The 19,175-nt window shown below is 42.3% G+C and overlaps 1 protein-coding gene across 2 annotated transcripts in view; it reads right to left on the minus strand.

Moving 5' to 3' along the window:
- The window catches only part of PRKN (parkin RBR E3 ubiquitin protein ligase), a 1,623,853-nt gene that overhangs the window by 146,458 nt on the left and 1,458,220 nt on the right, over positions 1 to 19,175 (minus strand). The window lies entirely within an intron of this gene.

Here is a 19,175-nt window from a genome sequence, read left to right on the forward strand (position 1 = left end):
CCATTGGTGTGGAAACTAGAAGCCCATGTCAAAAGGAGCCTCCGCCAGCCTGGGTCCCCCTCCAACATGCAGAGTCTCCTTCTGAGCCATGCTGGATATGCCACACAAGCAAGAAACCAACTTTTGTTGTGTCAAGCCACTGAGATCTTGGAGTCTTTATCGTCACTGCTGCATCACCTTGCTTACACTCACTATATAATTTGTAGGGCCTGCTGCAGAGTGAAAATACAGAGCCCCTTGTTCAAAATGGGTAAGATTTTCAAGATGATAACAGCAGCGCATTAAACTGAGTACCGGGTCCCCTAAGTGTGGGGCCTTGCATTACTGCCCAGGTTGCATACCACAAAGCCGGCCTGCTTATCCCAATTTACCTTCACAGAAATCCATTGCCACTGAGTTGATTCCAAGTCATGGCAACCCAGTATGCTACGGAGTAGAACTGCTCCGTGGAATTTTCTTGGCTTTTTTGGGTAGTCTATATGGAAGCAGATTGCTAGGCCATTCTTCAGTAGCAATGCTGGGAGGGTTCAACCTGCCAACATTGAGGCTAGTAGTTGAGCACAAACTGTGCCATCTAGGGACCTTTCACTATCACAGGGAGTCTGGAAAATAGGTCTTAATGCCCTGATTTTACATATGAGGAAACTGAGAGCTTAGGCAACTGGCTTCAGGTCACAGAGTTAGTAAACAGAGTTAGATTACATTGGTATCATTAACCTCGCTGTAAATGGTCACTCAAAGGTTGATGGTTCTGGGATTTAGGGGACCAGGAGCCAAATATGCCATTAAGAAAGCAGATAAGACTTAGGAAATCTTGAAGCCTTTGTAGAAAATCCTTTGCCCAGAGCCCCAGTAGAAGGTAAGAAAAGAGTTAAAGTCTAGCTCATTACATACTTAGTGAATGTTTTTATAGCCAGAAAGTATAATTAGTAATTTAATTCCTTATCTGAAATACCCGCATCAGCACATGTGGGAGAGGATCAATGAGGAGAAGCAGGCGTACTTTTCATTTCATTGCTATCACTAATAAGCGTTAGAGGGACTGTTTCATAAGGGATGCTCTAAAACAAAGGCTGGGTGCAGCTCTCTCCATGGTAACCAGACACGGAAAAGAGCAATCCAGAACGACTAAGTGGGGATTCCACAAGGAAGGAAGGAGAGCAGTGGTGAGCAGAAGTCATTGTCGCTGCCCTTTAAATTTACAAATCACAAAGAATGTTGGAATACTCAAGCCCAGAGCAGTGTTCTGAATTAAGTATGGGTATCTCTGACTTGACTTAGGATGTATTTGAGTTTGAGGAACTGGACTTACGACTATCTTTTTTTTTTTTTTAACATCTTACCGTTAGTAGTACCTACTACATACAATGTTGTTTTTCTTAACATCTTATCGTTCCTAGTACCTACTACATACAATGTTGCAGCTCATCTGCTGTTGTTAAATCATTCCTGGATGTTCACTCAGGGATATCCAATGTCATGATTTACTGTTTAAAATACTGCAATATAGCGGGCTATGGCAATAACAATGAAAAAAAAAGAGGTATTCAACTTACATCAGAACCCACTTGCGATGGGGTCCTCAGAACAGAACCCTGTCCTCTTGCCATTCTTGAAATATTTTATATGTATACATATAAAATGGATTGAATTGTGTTCCCCCAAGATATGTATCAACTTGGTTAGGCCATGTGTACTCATCCTCCATTTTGTGATTTTCATATGCATTATAAATCAGAATCTGCCTGCGGTTAAAAGGATTACTCAGGTCACCTCCCTGATCCAAGATAAGGGGAGTTTCCTTGGGGTGTAGCCTGCACCACCTTTTATCTCTCATGGAAAGGGAAGCAAGCAGTGAGTTGGGGACCTCATACCACCAAGAAAGCAGAACCAGGAGCAGAGCGCGTCCTTTGGACACGGGATCCCTGCGCCTGAGAAGCTCCTCAACCAGGGGAAGACTGAGGACAAGGACCTTCCTCCAGAGCCAACAGAGAGAGAAAGGCTTCCCCTGGAGCCGACGCCCTGAATTTGGACTTGTAACCTACTAGACTGAAAGAAAATAAATTTCTTTGTTAAAGCCATCTATGTGTGGTATTTCTGTTACTGCAGCACTAGATGAGTAAGACTATACATATATATATATTTGTTGCTGTCTAGTCGATCCTGACTCATACTGACCCTATAGAACAGAGTGGAACTGCCCCATAATGTTTCCAAGGAGTAGCTGGTGGATTTGAACTGCTGACTTTTTGGTTAGCAGCCAAGTTCTCAGATGTTATGCTACCGGGTTTCCAAAAAGTGTAGGTAGTTAATTTAGTAATATGAGAAGGCAGCTGTCATTTAAGCGTGGCTTTCAAGGTCTGAAATCTTACAGTCCTATTTGGCCTCTAAGTGATTGTTCTTTATTGGCTACTAGAACACATTAATGAATTAACACAAATCCTCTGTCGTTTCCTTTCTTTTCATAAGAACCATTTGGGTTATTTTCCAAAATAAGGAAAGGAAGGGAGGAGGGAGGAAGAAGGGAGAGAGAAGGAAAGAGAAAGGAGGGGAAGGAAAGGGGAACCCATAATTTGCCAATGATGGGTCCAGCAATCACTTAAAGTGAAAAAGGTAGATGTTTTTCAAATAAACACTTTATCCCAATTAAAATTGCTAACCAACTTACTCATTTTTGAAATCTATGTATTCAAAGAGATGATAACATAAAACAAAAATAAAAAGACTTTAACTCATGTTACTCAACTAGATTTTATATAAGATGATAATTTAAGGTTTTATGGCTCACGTATTTGTGTTTAGGAACGGTGTGACATAACATTTACTAACCACTTCCCAAGTACATACTGACGGTTTAAAGACTATCTGCCAGTATACTAGGTACTTGAGGATATGTTACAATCAGAATAATCTCCATCAAGCATATACAGAAATTTAACCTTGTGCCTACTATTAGTCAAGGAAACTGTAGCAAATATGAAGATGAGTACATATATAAAATAATATGGATGAGTGTCTTAAAGGAGCAAGATAGACACCATGGATTAGTAGTTGGTTTGAAAACTGGCTTTTAAATACCTATTTTCTATATATAATGTTGACTATTTTAGAAATCATTGGGATAAAGTACACCTGTACACTGGATGGTAGGGAAGCATGAAGCATGCTTTCTCGGGTAATGTGAATTCCTGGCAAGTTAGTTTGACTTTCTGAGTACTTGACTTAGTTTGAGTACTTGGCTGTCCTTGACCATGAGGATGCCACATGCTTAATGACCCCAATTCTGGCAGTGTTTCTGGGTCTTCTTATTTTTGCACAAAGGTTAACTGAATTTTTACAAGGGTTTCATAGAGGATTTCCATAACTTTTTGGTATTAAAACAAAAGGCTATCCTTTAATAGATTTATAACATGACTTCCACAAGCACTTTAAGTGGTTTATCTTAGACTTTTAGTAATTGTGTGGCCTATTTAACATTTTATAGTTTTTGAGGATTTCCATAGACATGTTCAGCATCTTTCCTGAATTTAACCACGGAGTCTGGCATTTCAGAATCACTTCGTGCTCCCTCAGCTCCTTTTTAAGTTTGAAAATGAACTTGGTTTTCGAGGGGATGCTGAGACATGATTCATGGGATTCAGTATGTTCTGTGTTCAGCAGATAAAGTGATGGCATTTCTGATTTGGGGCAACTAATAATTCAGTTTTCGTAAAAAATATTTGTGTATTTTTAATGAGACCTAGTCCAGAGATGCTGAGATTTGTAGGAAAAAGCAGAAACTATCTTCCCAGCCACACGTTAATGGACTGAAGGGGCTTTGTGTTAAGACCAACTCCCAAACATTTGTTAGTGGTCGTGCGAATGTTGAGAAGGGCTTGCTTTTGGCTCCCCTTGAAAATTTGAGGATACAGATTGAGGGTGTATGAAAGCATCAGTTATGCCTAAGTGCTAATTAGCCTCAGGATGCTCGTTCAGCATCCTACCAGACTGGGTCTAGAAGGTTAAAACCCATTGCCATCGGGTGGATTCTGATTCATAGTGACTCTATAGGACAGAGTAGAACTGCCCCATAGGGTTCCCAAGGCTGTAATCTTTACAGAAGCAGACTGCTACATCTTTCTCCTGAGGAGTAAATGATGGGTTCGAACTGATGAACTTTTGGTTAGTAGCCTAGCACTTAACCACTGCACCAAGGTTAAACCAAAAACAAACAAAAAAACCTAACCTGTTGCCATCAAGTCAATTGCAACTCATAGTAACCACATAGGACAGAGTAGAACTGCCCCATAGGGTTTCCAGGGAGCAGCTGGTGGATTTGAACTGCTGACTTTTTGGTCAGCAGCTGAGTTTTTTTTTTTTTTTTTTAATTGTGCTTTAAGTGAAAGTTTACAAATCAGTCTCTCATACAAAAATTTATATACACCTTGCTATGTACTCTCAGTTGCTCGCCCTCAATGAGGCAGCACACTCCTCCTCTCTACCCTGTATTCCCCTTGTCCGTTCAGCCAGCTCCTGTCCCCCTCTGCCTTCTCATCTTCCCTCCAGACAGGAGCTGCCCACATAGTCTCTTGTGTCCACTTGAACCAAGAAGCTCACTCCTCACCAGTATCATTTTCTATCTTATAGTTCAGTCCAATCCCTGTCTGAAGAGTTGGCTTCGGGAATGGTTCCAGTCTTGGGCTAACAAAGCGTTGGGGGACCATCACGTCCAGGATCCTCCTAGTTTCAGTCAGACCATTAAGTCTGGTCTTTTTACAAGAATTTGAGGTCTGCATCCTACAGTTCTCCTGCTCCATCAGGGGTTCTCTGGTGTGTTCCCTGTCAGGGCAGTCGTTGCTTGTAGCCAGGCACCATCTAATTCTTCTGTCTCAGGCTGATGTAGTCTCTGATTTATGTGGGCCTTTCTGTCTCTTGGAGCAGCCAAGTTCTTAACCACTATGCCACCAGGGCTCTCAAAAAGTATAGGTAGTGAATTTAGTAATGTGAAAAGGGCTCTGCGCCAAGGTTAGGGAAGGGTAACAGCAAATAGCATGTGGAGTTGTACTCATCTGCAGCATATATGCACGTGGACTGTCCATGGAACTCACTAAACTTTGACAGGCTACAATTCTATCCTCACCTCAAAGCTCACATCCTGAAGGCGATGTCTATTTTCTCTGCTTACTGCTTATTTCTCCTCCCAGTAGACAGAACATTGGTAACTCAATAGGCGATTATGCATTGTGACCTCTTTTACCTCTTGGGGGCATTGTCATTGCTGTTGTTAGCTGCTGTTGAGTCAGTCTCTTAGTGGTGGCACCCATGCAAAACAAACAAGACACTGCCCAGTCCTGTGCCATTCCCTTGATTAGCTGTGGATCAAACAGTTGTGCTCCATAGGGCTTTCCTTGGCTGATATTTTGGACGTACATTACTAGACCTTTCTTCCTAGTCCATCTGAGTCTGGAAGCTCCACTGAAACCTGTTCAGCATCATAGCAACACGCAAGCCTCCACTGACAGATGGGTGATGGTTGCATATAAGGTGCATTGGCCAGGAATTGAACCCGGGTCTCTTCTGGAAGGCTGGAATTCGACCAATGAATCACCACTGCCTCCTTAGGGGTGTCAGAGTGGCATATTAAGATCCCACAGGAGGCGTTTACTACTAAGAACACTTTTCTAGGTTTAACGCATAGCTATTTTCTGAATGCCTACGACTGGCCTTCCAACCCCAATCCTCTCAGAACGCTGAGGGACACAGTCAACCTCCCGCTGGACCAGTGGATCTGAAGAAGCCTTTGTTGTTGTTGCTATTTTCATTACTGATAGTAACTAAGGTGTACTGAGCATGTTATGTGTCCGGCAGGGTCCCAGATGCTCAGTAAGCATCCATCTATTTAATTTTCACAAACTTGTCCCTGCGAGGTGGATAGGGGGATTCACTGCTTTTAAAGACAAGTCATCTGAGGCTTCAGAAGGTTGGGAAGGTTAGTACAGGCAGAGCCAGAACTAAACCGAGGCGGTCTGACTCAGGGTTTCTCAACCTCAGCAGCAGTGACATCCAGGGCTGGACAGTTCTTTGTCGTGGGGGCATCCTGAGCACCGTAAGATGCTCAGCGGCACCCCTGGCCTCTACCCACTGCATGCCAGTAGCACCCCACCCGCCGGTTGTGACAACCATCGATGTCTCCAGACATGGCCAAATGTCCCTGGGGGTCACAGTCGCCTGCAGTTGAGAACTATCGATCTGACTCCAAGATCTCTGCTTATAACTAGCTGGCTCTTTGCTGCTCAGTTTCTCTCGATCAGACCAGCTCATGTGACAACTTTGACCAAATACATTTATTACATAGTCGCTGTAAGACTAAATTTGCATAGGGAATATGGCATTTTCAATAAATCAATATTCTGGCTGTAAACAAATCTGTTAATATTTCAGGAGTTTATTATGTCATCAAGCCAGTCACTCAAATGACTTCATGCCTTAGATCTTTTCATGAAATAAATTAGATTTAATTTGGTAGGCTTGGAGAAGTGGGCCAGAGGGTATCTTTTATTTGCTGGTAATATAGGTGCCTGGTGGGTGGTAAAATGTGTAGGTATCTCCATTAGGTACTTCTTGTAATTTCCTCATTAACTCTCTTACTTTAAAATAAAACCTGTGTCCTATTCCTGTTTTCCTTTTCCTAATTCATTTTCCTACCACCCATCTGTCAATTTGTCCTAGTGTGGTAGCTTGCATGTTGCCATGACATGGGAAGCTTTGCCACTGCTATTTCAAATACCAACAGGGTTACCCATGGTGGACAGGCTTCAGTGGAGCTTCCAGACTAAGACAGACTAGGAAGAAAGGACTGATAATTGACTCCTGAAAATTAGCCAACGAAGACCCTATGGATCACAACAGAATATCGTCCAATAGTGTGCTGGAACATGAGCTCCCTGGGCTGGAAGGCACTCAGAATACACAGTGGCCAAAACAATGGCCTACAGCATGCCAACCATCATGAAGATGGTACAGGGCCAGGCAACATTTTCTTTTTTTGTACACGGGGTGGCCATGATTTGGAGTTGACTCAATGACAACTAACAACAATAATTCCTTTTTCCTCTTACATGCATCCTGTAATAGACAGTGTAAACCTTCAGGCCAGACTGGCTTTCTAATACAATGGTTAGAAATAGGAATAAATGGAGTTATAAGTGAGAATTTTTTATTATTATAATTAAAATATATTTGTTTAAAATCCAAGGGCCACCATGTTCCTTCCCCCACACCGCCCTCCTTTATATAGGACAGCGTCAAAGGGTTGCCATGAGTTGGAATAGACTTGACAGCACATGACAACAACACCCTGTATGAGAGAGGTGTTTCAACTTGTGATGAGTTAGTTAGAAAATGATACTTTAGTTGCTTGAAAGATTTACCTGAGAGGATTAAGAAAATCCAAGTAAAGAGCGTTATCTGTGAAAACCAGAATATTCTGGACTGAACTGCAATAATCTGGAGATTTAGAACAGTAATACTGGTTTACAAGGTAATGTGAAGCTGCTTTGTATTGAAATTGTGCAGATTTTTTAAAAAAAACTTAAGTTTGGGAAATTAGGTTAACTACAAAAATCTCTGATGAACCTGTTGAAAATTTTAAACATATAAACTTAAGCACCTTAGGCTGTAAGATTTTATTCAGCTTTAAGCATGATTTTGTAGACTGAGACAGCTAGAAGCTACCTTGAAGATTACCAGGAAGAAATGCTTACTTTTGTAGTAAATGAAACATTACCCAGAAACCCGATTTGTTAAAACAGATTTTTTTTTTTTTTAAATAAATTGAGCATATTTTCGATGACCATAAACTTTTGAAATTTAGTGTCATGGAAGACAGATTTTTTTTTATATAATTTTATATTTTGGTCAGGAGGAAAGGTCTGGCCATCTTCAAAAACCAGCTAGCAATCTACTTCCAAAAAACCCTGTGGATCATAATGGTTCAGTCAGCAACCAATCAGGAAGATGGCGTAGGACCTGGTAGCGTTTCGCTGTGTTGTACCTGGAGTCCCCATGAGTTGGGGACTGACTTAGGAGTAGCTAACGACCACCGCCACCACCGCCGCCGCCGCCACCACAACAACGTATTTTGTTCAGTTTCCTAGATTAAGCAAACACTGATATGCTCAGATAAGTAGTGGCAAATTGTAATTGTTTTTAGAGAAACAAAAAACAGCTCATTTTGCAATTTTGGGATGTTCTTCATTAAACGGAGACCTGGTGGCACTGCTAACAAAAAGGTTAGCCATTTGTGTCCATAGCCGCTCCTTGGAAACCCTATGGGGCAGTTCTACTCTGTGCCATAGGGCAGCTAGGAGTTGGAACGTGCTCGAAGGCAGCAGGTTTGATTTTTCATTTGTTGGTTCCATTAAACACAGCATCTTTAGCCCAAGCCCGCACAGTTCATTTTTCATTTTTGAAGCATTAATACTGATGAATAATACTGTCAAATATGCACGTGTTGCTTTTGTTACAGTTTGTAAATACTTTAAAATGTATTTGAAAATGAATTTTGACATGAAACTTCATTCTTCCAACCTGAAGGATTTTAAGAGGACATTTTGGAAATTACTTAATGAATAGATTTTTCACATAAGAGAGGCATTAACATAGCACAGAGGAGATGAGCCGCTGGTCCTGGGTCACACGGTCAGGGCGAAGACCAAGACTTAGGTCTCTGGCTTTTAAACTTCTGCTCATTTCAGCTCATGCTGCCTCTCCTAGTAAATCACCTCATTTATCACAGCAAAAAGCAAAACCGTCGGGACGCTCTCAGCAACTTAGTATTTCCAGCTCTTTGGGGAATCTGTTAATTGCCCTTTCATAAACGGTGTTCATTATGATTAAGACTCTGATTAAATGTGGAAGTCTAGAATTTATGTAATATTACAGGCATATTTAATATGAATTTAAAGTACTGGAACAGCACGAATTATGCGTTGAAATCTTCCAATAGGCTAAACCACCATTCTAGCAATCAAGGGTTTTTCAGAATCTTGGTATGTGGTAGTACGAGTGGATTTTTCCCTCAAGGATCTTACAGTTTAATGAAGAAAGTTCATGTTTGAAACTATACAAGTCAGTGTAGAATTCAGAGGAGATGTGGGTCAAAGAGGGCTGGTCAGCTTCATGGAGGCCCTGGGGCCTAAGGGACAGGGATAATTTACAGAGGTGAGGGGCAATCATATGGGTGAATGGCCAACACCTATGGACTATTGACCGTGTTAAGCACTGTGCTAAGTGTTGAACATGGGTAATATTTAATTCTCAAAGTGATTCTAAGTACTAAACTCATTTTACAGAGGAAGAAATTGAGGCCCAGAGTCATTAAGTAGGCTTGTTCAGTTATGGAATTGCTGAGTAAAGGAATGGGACTCCAGCCCAAGTTTGCCTGGCTTCAGACTCCCAGCTCCTATCTTCTTTATTATACCGCCCACTCACTTGTGGGGACATGAAAAGAAGGCCAGGTCATACGGGTCTTTGGAGAATGTGAGCCAAGGTAAGGAGGCAAAGAAAGATTCTAGAACAAAGGGTGTATGTGGGGAAAGTAATAGATAGGGTTGCAAAAACGAGGATGGGTAAGGATTGCAAAGCCAGGAAAAGTATTTTAGATTATATGTTAAGGTTTCATAATTTTGTAGATCATCTTACTGGGGTTTTGATGGTCACTTAAGTAAAACAAAATCTATTCTAGCAAGCTATTGTGGACAAATGCCAGTGGAATAATATTAAGTACTGACTACTGATATTGGAATATGCATAATTTACTTATGGGGTAGGGACTATGCCTTATTTTTTATTCATTCAAAAAAAAGTACTTCTTGCGGGCTCACTATGGAGAGGCATCATGCTTATTCTTGGTGATATCTGCTGCATCTAGCATGATACTGGTGTTGGAAGGCACCCACTAAATGTTCAGTGAATGAATGAAAAACTTTTCTGTCCCCTCCCCCCCTTTCCTCTCCATCTCCTTACCGCCCTTCTCTCCCATCTTCTCTTATCTTCCTTTCTCTCCATGTCCTTCCTTCCTCCCTAAACAAATATTTACGGACCCCCTTCAAAAGTGCCAGGTCTTCTACTAAGAGCAGCAGAATAAAGCAGATGGAGTCCCTGCTCCCAAGAAATAGGCAGGGGGTGACAGGGGGAACAGAAAATAAGGTGATTCCAGTTAGTGATATACGTAATGAAGAAAATAGGACTGGACTCTGGGATAGAGAAAGAACAGTGGTTAGGTGCTTGGCTGCTAACCAAAAGGCTGGCAGTCTGAACCCACCAGTGGCTCCACTGGAGGAAAGACTTGGCAATCTGGTCCCATAAGATTTATAGCCTAGAAAAAGCTATGGGGCAGTTCTACTCTGTCACATGGGGTTGCTATGAGTCATAATTGACAGCATACAACAACAACAACAAGGGATAGGGAATGCCATAGTGGGGGGGGTGGCAGGGTGGCAGTCACTGAAAGGCCTATTTCAGGAGGGGACTACAAGCAGAGCACTAATGGAGAGAAGGCAGCCACACAAAACAAAAAACAAGGGAAGGTATCCCAGGAGGGAGAGGGAAGGTCCTCAAGGGAGAACAAGTCTGGATTATTTCACGAACCCATGAAGGGCCAGGGGTGCCCATCAATAAGGGGGTAGTGAAGGGGACACGCAGAGAAGGCCAGATCACAGGGGTCTTTGTAGAGTGTGATAAGGGCTCTGATCCTAAGAAATGGGAACCTGCTGAAGTTGTTATTGTTAATATAACTTTTAAATAGAATCCAAGTCATGTTCACAGGGGAGTGGAGAGAAGAATGGGGACCAAGAAGGGATTTGTGATAGTGAACCTGAAGAAGAGACCATGGAAAACAAAAGAGCAGGTCAAGTAGCAAAGACAGTTGATGGCTGTACTGAATGCTCAAGAGAAGACACTAAGGTGGATGGAAATGGAATATTGTTGTTGTTAGGTCCTCTGCAACTGGCCCCCAACTCAGGGAGACTTCATGCACAATGAAACAAAATGTTATCTAGACTGCTATGATCCATAGGATTTTTCACTAGTGGATTTTCGGAAGTACATCTCTGGACCTTTTTCCCTAAAATGGAATATACATCCTTGAAATTGAAGAGGTCACTGTTACTTCTGGCTGATAATTTTACTCGTTGTTAAGACATATCTGGAAACCCTGGTGGAGCAGTCGTTAAGAGCTATGGCTGCTAACCAAAAAGGTTGGCAGTTTGAATCTACCAGGTGCTCCTTGGAAACTGTATGGGGCAGTTCTACTCTGTCCCATAGGGGTTTTGAAGACATAACTTGCTTGCTGAAAGTGAAGAGAACTTGAAGCACTTACTGATGAAGACCAAAGACCATAGCCTTCAGCATGGATTATACCTCAACATAAAGAAAACAAAAATCCTCACAACTGGACCTAGGAGCAACATTATGGTAAATGGAGAAAAGATTGAAGTTGTCAATGATTTCATTTTACTTGGATCTACATCAACACTCATGGAAGCAGCAGTCAAGAAATCAAAAAACATATCGCATTAGGCAAATCTGCTGCAAAAGACCTCTTTAAAGTGTTAAAAGGCAAAGACATAACCTTAAGGATTAAGGTGTGCCTGACCCAAGGCATGATATTTTTGTTATCACCTCATATCCATGTGAAAGCTAGACGATGAATAAGGAAGACAGAAGAAGAATTGATGCCTTCGAATAATGGAGTTGGTGAAGAATACTGAATATACCATGGACTGCCAGAAGAACAAACAAATCTGTCTTGGAAGAAGAATAGCCCAATGCTCCTTAGAAGCAAGGATGGTGAGATTTCATCTCACTAACTTTGGACATGTTATCAGGAGGGACCAGTCCCTGGAGAAGGGCATCATGCTTGGTAAAGTAGAGGGTCAGCGAAAATGAGGAAGACCCTCAAAGAGACGGATTGACACAGTGGTTTCAACAATGGGCTCAAACATAGCAACAATTGTGAGGATGACACAGAACAGGGCGGAGTTTCGTTCTACTGTACATAGGGTCTATATGAGTCGGAAGGGACATGATGGCACCTAACATCAACAACAAAGACATCTCAGGTATGAAGGAAGTGGAAGAGAAAAATGAAAGAAAAGGGATTTGAAGGTTTTAAAAATTCTCATGATACTATTCAAAAACGGACCTACAAAATCAGAATCAGTTTTTACACTCATTTCTAATACATGTTTATTGTTTACTTGCCTTCCTTCTTCCTTCCCTCTCCTCCTTTTCTTTGCTTAATGGAACCTAAGTTATTTATACTTTTTGTATTTTACTTTCCTTTTCAGTAAAATAACTATACTCATACTGAAAAAAAAAATACAAGGGCAGTGTAATCATAAAAAATACAAATGACTATATTTTGTAAGTGGACTATATAATAATAAAAATCAGGTTTATTATACTTAAATTTTTTTTTAAACCCCCTGGGGATCAAATCCATGAATTGTTGATGCAGGTATTCTTAGGCTGTCATTATTATGACATTTCTGGTGTATGTTCCTCTTGAATTGTCAAGATTTTATGCATTTGCCCAAGGATGACAGTGTTTTCAAGGAGAAGGAGAGCCTTTAAAAACCAAGTTACATAGAGGCCTCCCTCCAAGCTCTGCAGGAGCTCCCCAGTTCTTCGCTGGATGCTGATTATGCTATCACCAAGTCTGGGATTCATTTGCCTTCCAGTGGCTCCTACCATACTGTTTCCAATTACTTTAAGCTGGGCATCCAGCTCCCTAGGAACTCCTAGGTTCTGCCTGTCCATCTGTTACTGCAGTGGCTTTAAGCCCCAGAATACTCAGATTTAATGCACCAGCAAGAGGGCCCTAGGCCAGCAATTACTACACAAGGACATAGCATTCTCTTCCTCTATTTAGGTTAAAGAAGAAAAGAGAGGCTGAGAAGAAATCAAGCTAGAATGTCCACGCTGCAGGGATTGCAGATGGCTACCCTTGGATCCTGTGATTTCATGGTCACCAGGCTCTGGCCTGACCCTCTGTTGATCTATGTAGATTGCATCCTGTCTGTATAGACAGCATTCCTGTGTTCAGATCTCTTTACTGAGGGTGAAATGTTCTCAGTTAGATAGTTGATTACTTGAAAAATTTCTGAGGTGACTTGGTTCTTTAGAAAGCTTTCCACGCACAGTGAGGTGGGTGACTGGGCTGACAGAGCAGAAGATGCCAAAAGGATCGTAGACATTGACTTCCCAAAGGCTTTCACGATAGCCTGTGACCCAGCGAGAACCTGTGAGGGTGTTCAAGGAGTACGTTGTAAGGGGACTTTGCTAAACATGGTAGAACACACCACTGGTAGAAAACAATTGAACCTGAAGAGAATTGTTTTTATTCGTCCAAAGGTAGAGGTCGGTGGGGTGGGTGGTGTGTTCTAAAGTGTGGTATGAGTTTGAGTCTTAGAGAGACAACTTACTAGGCCTGTGGTTGGGTCAAGTCAAGGAGCCTCTCTGGGGCTTCACGTCCTCAGCTAGCAACGCTGTAGTATGGGTTAAAGATATGCACTCTGGAGCCAGATTGATAGATGGAAGCTCAAATCCCAATGGTTCCACTTTGTTATGTAATGTTTTGTAGGCAAGTTACTTCATTAACTTTAGTTTCCTCCTCCTTTTAAAGACGGAGTCAAAATATCACCTCCCTCCTGGGATTGCTGGGAAAACTAAGTAAGATAAAATTTAATCTAAGGCCTGTCACACAGTAGTTTCTCAATAACGGTTAGGTGTTATACACCTCTGTGTTGTTGAGAAGGAGCCATGGTGGCGCAGTGGTTAAGTGCCTGGTTGCTAACCAAAAGGTTGGCAGTTCCAACCCAACAGCTGTTCCATGGGAAAAAGATGCGACACAGTGCCCTTCTGTAAAGATTACAGCCAAGACAACCTTATGGGCCAATTCTAATCTGTCCTATAGCGTCGCTGCTATGAGTCAGAATCAATTCAACGGCACTGGGCTTGGATTTGTGTGTGTGTGTGTGTTGTTGAGAACTGGATCGGATATGACTATGTAAGTGAAAGCACTCTGTTGGGACCTGAGTGACTGTAAATCATTGTAACAATGAGACTGCCTGTTGCTTTGTCCTTAGCTCTGTCCTGTTCGGTCACCTTATCTGTGACTTGAAGGTGTAGAGGTATGCTCCTCTGGTTGAAGGGTGGCAGGAATCTGGGTTGGGTGTCTTGGTAACAAATAACCAGGATTGGGAGAAGACAGTGACAAGCTGAAATTGAGAAGAGGTAAAAAGTAAAATTTTCTTACAGGTTTAAGAAATGAAGTGCCCAGATCTTGGGGGAGGAGATGTGGGTTGAGAGTCCCAAGGTTGCAAAGTCCCAAAGTCGTTAGTTGAGGATCAGCTAATGCAGTCTTGGGCTGATGACCAGAATGGAGGGAGGGGTTGGTTTCACTGCATTCTCCTCCAGTCGTAAGACAGTTGGGACGCTAAATGTCAGAAAGAGACTTAATACATCTGATAGAAGGAATCTTGGAAAGTCAGAGGTTTGGAAATACAGTGGGAGAAGGAACTTGAAGATGTCACCGGGGAGAGGGATTGTACACAGACCTTGCTAATACGGGAAGTGGAACTCTGACAGAGGAGTGGGTATTAGAAGGAGAAAGGGTATTTCACAAGAGCAAAAACTCCCTAGTAATTCCTACAGCAAACTGGCATCCTGAAAGGTTTGAGTAGAGGCTGATGGTGGTGGGGAGATTCTCACACTGGGTATCAGGTTGGCCCAAGTGGCCTCTAAAGTCCCTAATATGTTTTATGATTCTGTAATACATCAAGGTATACAGACTTAAAATATATATATATATATATAAAATCTTAGTTTTTCTAAAAATGGAGCTATGTGTAAAGACACAGTTATAAAATATCAACATGAAATTCTAGGTAAATGACACAAAAGATGAAAAGGAAAAACTAGCTTTGATAAATTAGCTTCAAACTTCGTTTATCGCAAGGTGACCTATCTGAAGCATCTTCTTGATTGTAGTATAAGAAAATTTACAATCTAGAAGAAGAGGATCTTGTGTTATTCATACTTTGATCTCCCACAATGTTCCTAGTGCATGTGATAATTAAAATAGAGGATATTTGTTGAACGTTCATGGTTTCAAGCAACAATTTAATCTCATTATATGCATTAACTCAAAGCTGCTCAGTGAAGTTGGCACAATCATTATCCCATTTGCCCTTGAGAGAAATGGGACGCAGAAGTTTTAAGTGACTAGCCCAACAGCACACATCCACAAGTGTCGAGGCGGAGATTCAAACTCAGGAAGTCTGGCTCCAGAACCCATGTTCCTTATCATTACATTCTGTCGCCTCTTCCAAAACAAGGTGGTGGTTGTTGCTAGCTGTTGCCAAGTTGCCCCTGAAAAATGGTGACCCCATGCATGGTGGAACAAAACACTTCTTGGTCCCGCAGTATCCCCATGATTGGTTGTGGATTGGACTGTTATGAACCACAGGGTTTTCACTGGCTGATTCTCTAAAGTAGATTGCCGGGCCTTCCTTCCTAGTCCATCTTAGTCTGAAGGCTCCGCTGAACCCTGTTCAGCATCATAGAAACACAGACGCCTTCCCTGACAGATTGGTGGTGTCGTGTATGAGGTGCACGGCCGGGAATCAAACCCAGGTCTCCTGCTGGGAAGGTGAGAACTCTACCGCTGAACCACTGCTGCCTTCAAAAGAAGGTACTCATTCAGTACTAATTAAATTGATGAATTGGCAGAGATGGACAGAATGATTAAAGAGGGACCCAGGACAGAGTGATCTGAGTATCCTCTAGTGAATAAGAAGCAGGTCGGTTACTCAGAGAGAGGAGATGCGTAGAGGGTTGGTGACAGACACTGATAACAACGTTGTCTCAACTCTTTTTTGGGGTTTGTTCTGTAGCAGGCATTTTGGTAAGACATAAAGTGACGTGTGTTAGCACAGAGACGCCAAAGCGCTGGGGTTCCTCCTCTTCCTTTGCAGAGGAGATTTCTCAGTCACAATAATTATTGAGCTGCTAGCAGTAAAGTCCCTCAATTAGCATTCCTTCAAGATCTAAGTGGCTAATGAAGGGACTGCCCAAGGCAAGAACACAGGGCTAGCTCCTCAAAGACAAGATGAGAACCGAGGGAGGCAGAGCCATCCCATCAACTGTTTTCAGCAAGTTTGCCCACCCACAAGACTAGACTGTGCTTTTCCCACCAAGTAGACAGACAAACAACTTTTGACAGCAGCATCTGATTTCCTGGATGCTTGCAGACACAGCCTGTACTTAGCGTTATATCGAATTCAATAGAACACTTCAAACTTTTATTACCATTTGGCAGCTTGCAAAAAACCATCTGGTTACAGAGAAGATGTATCTGAGAGCACTGTTGAAAAAGAGAAGGACCCTGGCGGGACTTTGTGACAGCCTGCCAACTCTGTCCTAATTCTCTCCCCAACCGCCTGCTATCCAGGTAACCAGTGGCAGTAGAGCTGGCTCCGACTCATTGGGACCCCAGGTGTGTCAGGGTAGACCTCTGCTCCGTAGGGCTTAAAATGGCTGACTGTTTGAAGTAGATCACCAGGCCTTTCGTCCTAGGCACCTCTGGGTGAACTTGAACCTCCAACCTTTTGGTTAGCAGTCAAGTACATTAACCCTTTGCACCATCTTCTATCCAGGAAGGTCATGTCAATATACTTAAAAGCCTTCACAAACAAGTTTCCTATCATCACAATACTAGGTCTCCATGTCAGCTGAGAAGCCTTGGCTGGTCCTTTTCATGCCTGCTGTGAACAGAGACTGACTCTTAGAAAAGGTCTGAGACCTTGTATCACTTGCCCTTTGCATTCAAGAATCATATAGCTTAATGATCAATGGCTTAAAAAAACCACCCCCCCCCAAAAAAAAAACTGTATCTAGACATCTGAAATCTCTTCGTACACTGTGGCACAAAATGAAACCGAAGTTCCAGTTTCTTCTTCCATTTGTTGCCTAGTTCAGTGACTACAACGAACACTGTTATGTGCCGGCCACTGTCAAGGCTTCACATACATTCTGCAGTTCAGCCCACAGAACCAAGTTCTGAAATAGGAACACTACCCCATCTCATGGGCGGGGAGATGGGCTGGAGGGCCTCAATAACAGGCACAGGACTGCAGCATGTTTGAAGAACTATGCTGTTCTGGGGGCACTTTGCAGACCCAAGTCTTTACCTGAATATTTAAGGCCCCCAGGATTTGTGCCTAATCTCCTCTAGCCATACACCCACCCTTTCCGCTTTTCTGGTCCCCCTTTGTTCACGCTCTCTCCTCTGCTAAGGGCTTCCCTCTCTCATCACTTCTGAAAGCAATTCTTATAATTTTAGTGTCCTGGCTTAAAGTCCTTTCTGCAGGAGGTCACCGTTCCCCCATCTCCTTGACTCGTTCTCTCTGTTACCCACGTTGCGCCCTATTTCATAGCACTTATTACACCCTGTTTTCATTTGCTTTGGTTGTTTACGTTGTTTAGCTGCTAGAGCACTGCTGCACAACGGAAATAAAGTTAGATCCACGTATGTCACTTAAAAATTTCCAGGACCCACATTAGGAGAGTGAAAAGAAACAGGAAAAGCTAATTTTGATAATATATTTGCCCCAATATATCAAGTATTTTATCATCTGATCATGTAATCAATACATTACTGGGATATTTTACAAGCCTTTTTTACACCAAGTTTGAATCTAGTGTGTATTTTCCATTTACAACACCTCTCCATTGGGCTAGGCACATTTTAAGTGTTCCGTAGCTACACGTGGCTAACGGCTACCGTATTACACAGCACAGTCTATATTAAATCAGTTGGTCTTATATAGTTACATGTGATTAAATCAGTTAGCTTTTGGGTCAAGCAGATCACCTTCCATAATGTATTGTAATATATGTAATGTAATATAATTACATTATATCTAACGTAATGCAAGGAGCCCTGGTCGAGCAGTGGTTTAGAGCTCAGGCTGCTAACCCAAAGGTCGGCAGTTCTAATATATCAGCATCTCCTTGGAAACCCTATGGGGCAGCTCTATTCTGTCCTACAAGGTCTCCATGAGTCAGAAGTGACTTGACGGCAGCAGGTTTTTTTTTTTTTTTTTCTTTTTTGCTTTAATGTAATGCAATGTAATCAATCGATTTATCGAGGCCGTGGCAGTGTAGGACGGATCCTAAAACTACTCATTTCTGAGTTATAAAAAGAGTAGTGTAGACACAGACACACAAACGGGGAAGATGGAGACAGGTAAGGACCTTCTACAAGCAAAGGAACACTACAGATCAGCGGCAGGCACCAGAAACTAGGAGAGGAGCTCACAGAAGGAATCAACACAGCCAAGACCCTGAATTGGACTTTTAGCCCCCAGAGCTGTAAGAAAATAAACTTCTGTTCTTTAAACCCGCCCACTTGTAGTATTTGTGTTACAGCAGCACTAAGAAACTAAAACCGAAACCAAACCCAGTACCGTTGAGTTGATTCTGACTCACAGCGACCCTATAGGACAGAGCAGAACTGCCCACAGAGTTTCCAAGGAGCGCCTGGCGGATTTGAACTGCTGACCCTTGGGTTAGCAGCTGTAGCACTTAACCACTACGCCACAACTAAGACAGTTTAATTACATTGTAAGTGCTTTGAAGGCAGGGACCATGACTGTCTTCTCAGCACTAAACACAGTGCTTGGGACATAGAGGTGCCCAGTATTTGTTGAATGAATAACTATAAGCTAAGAGGCTTCATGGAACCACGGTGACGCAGTAGTTAAGAGCTCAGATTGCTAACCAAAAGGGTAACAGTTTGAATCCACCAGGCCCTCCTTGGAAACCCTATGGGGCAGTTCTATTCTGTCCTACAGGGTTGCTATAAATCAAAATCTACTTGATGGCAATTTTTTTTTTTTTTTTAAAGGGGCTTCATATGTAACTCCAATGTTCTTGCTCTTCAAGGTTTGATGGAAATATCAGATCTTGTTAGACTTTGTGTGGCCATGTTAGGTATTATCAGAATGATGTTGTACAGAAGGAAATGCTGGATGGATGGATCTGGCTACCCAAGACACATATTGTGGTAATGAACGTGCTTTGAACGATTTTTCCTCCTGGCCCAACTCTATAGCTTGTTGCCACAGGGT

This window comes from Loxodonta africana, chromosome 1, assembly GCF_030014295.1.
Source record: "Loxodonta africana isolate mLoxAfr1 chromosome 1, mLoxAfr1.hap2, whole genome shotgun sequence".
NCBI classification, from domain to species: Eukaryota; Metazoa; Chordata; class Mammalia; order Proboscidea; family Elephantidae; genus Loxodonta; species Loxodonta africana.